This window comes from Anneissia japonica, unplaced genomic scaffold, assembly GCF_011630105.1.
Source record: "Anneissia japonica isolate Jap-2015-1 unplaced genomic scaffold, ASM1163010v1 scaffold287736_len1891122_cov214, whole genome shotgun sequence".
Classification (NCBI taxonomy): domain Eukaryota; kingdom Metazoa; phylum Echinodermata; class Crinoidea; order Comatulida; family Comatulidae; genus Anneissia; species Anneissia japonica.
In genome coordinates, this window is record NW_022756106.1 from 102,928 (window position 1) to 105,219 (window position 2,292).

The following is a 2,292-nucleotide window of genomic DNA, read 5'->3' on the forward strand; positions in this document are numbered from 1 at the left end:
TTCCTCCCCAGACGTTTTTTGATGATACGGTCTGGGTGTACAACTCTGTTAGTGGGAAGTTGAGGGGTGGTGTATGATTGAGTATGGTTGGGTTGTGAAGAAAACTGATGAGAAGGGCCTTATTCAATGTATTGTAGAGGCCTAATGTTAATTACCTGTTTTCCTTGAATGTCTTGAAAAAAAACCTCCAAATTCCATATAAATAATTAAACAAAATGAATTTGGAAATGATTTTCGTCGAGTGGTTTTTTAGCTTAACCTTGAAAAGAGTACAGCGCCGTGTACAGCAGATGGGATTTTGAGTACAGAGAGCACTGAGCAAGCTATTATTCTACGTAATAAAACTCTCATGCATATTCAAAGTCATTGAGCGATATCCTGAAGCTGCGTCAGGGTGTGTCGCTTCAGTGTTCGTTAAACTGGGACTATTACGCCAACTTACTCCGTACGTTCTCTCCATACACTGTGCTGTAATTTAAACATTCAAGGTAAGCAACTCGCTACTATTTCTTATGTTTCATTAAACTTTAATAATGATATAGAATGAATATGATATAGAATATATACTCATGATTTTCAATGAAAACCTCGCAACTGCGGCGAAATATCTTGAAGTAAAAGTTGGTCAATACTGAACACGGAGGTTGTTGTGTACCTCCTCTTTGGATTTAAAATAGACTGAAGATTCAATGATGCTGAATAGTGTACTAACGCACTAAAATACTTTCGATTGTCGGGAGAATGATTTACGTGACAATTCAGCAATTTGTTTGGTAACATCTGTTCGATAATCCAGGTCTATACTTTGTAGAATAGACAGTTTTATAAGTAAATTAAAGGCGATTCACAATGGCGTGTTTTTAAAATCGGTCAAGGAGACTAACATGCATGTATTGTAGAGATATTCACATCTAACTTAAGACCGATACATCACCTCATTGTACGGTAGTTTATCATGAATTTTTAAAATTCTTTAAATGCGTTAATATTACTCCGCCTAATCTTCATGTTCGAGAGACGTGCATTTCAGAATTTGCAGCAGAGTGAGGTTCCAATGGCTGAATTGGGAGCTTCCGATTTGTTCGACGACGCGACGCTTTTTATTTATATATAAAAAGGCCTTCAGTATACAGTACGCATTTCTTATTGTATTTACTCATTGGATCGTCACAGCTTAGGTTGGCTGCCATGGACACCGGATAATTTCCGTGGACCATCCCTTCTTTTTTGTCGTAATTTCATTTTTTGACATTATATTTACCTTTTATCATCCCATGATCTGCTTCACTGGCAGGTGATAATATTCATAATGAAAATATCTTACTACCAATGACAATGTACGTATCTACTCACTTTTATTACATCGCATGGCCTCCCGGCGCCACGGCGGTCATTGTTGGGTATTCATTATGCCTAACAATCTTATATATTGTACATTCAACATAAAACCACCTACCAGCTACACATTTTATATTACACTATTGATTTTTATGATCTATTCGAGGAGTTCAAGAATGATCAGCAAACTTTCGTTAAATTTGATGTATTTTAGTCTATTTCTGTACCACAAACCATAGAGAAAATGCACAAACCTCCTCCCCATACACTCCATAACTGTACAGTAATTTCGGGGTTGAGGCACCAAAGGCTGTCCGTACTGTTAGGCCTACTGAAGCGGAACAGATCCCAGCAGATGACATGGCATGATCCAATCAAATTGCAGTCAACATAGTGGTGGGGGTGGGGGGTTATTGAAACGCATCAAAATCCGTCAACAATTTAGAAAGGGCTACGTTAATCTTTCTTTGGAAGTGTTGGCCCTATAAAGTAAAATTACTGTCTTTTACAATATACAGCGATACTAAAATGTTAGTCCAAGGAGATGGTTAGTCTATATAAAGAGGCAGCACTATCTTGACTACCTTTAAGGCGAGATTTATACTGCACGGCAGCACGAGCTTTCGCTGGCAGTCGATGCCGGATTCGTCAGATGTGTGGATGTATTTGTCACATAAACAATTGAATAAGTTGTTCGGATTTTAGCAGCTTCGAAACTGCACAAGGAAATCTGCAGCAATGGTGTACATCTATTTGAAAATTAAATATCCTAATTTACGTTATTTTCACATTAAAAACAATTGCAAAACTAACTGCACAGTCTGAATACTTAATCAATTACACGTGAGAACTTAGCATTCGGTTTATTGTAACAAAAACGCTAGCGAACTGCAGTTTATATCGATTAACAGCTGGTGTTATTTGACAGGAATCGAATTTAGAAATCTAGACTAT

The 2,292-nt window shown here is 37.4% G+C and overlaps 1 protein-coding gene across 1 annotated transcript in view; it reads left to right on the plus strand.

Annotated features, from left to right (window-relative positions):
- The first annotated feature begins 342 nt into the window (after positions 1-342).
- The window catches only part of LOC117123917 (placenta-specific gene 8 protein-like), a 17,688-nt gene continuing 15,738 nt past the window's right edge, over positions 343-2,292 (plus strand). The window contains exon 1 of the mRNA XM_033269986.1: positions 343-488. The gene's annotated coding sequence lies outside the window, so the exon portion shown is untranslated. The remainder of the gene's footprint in view (positions 489-2,292) is intronic.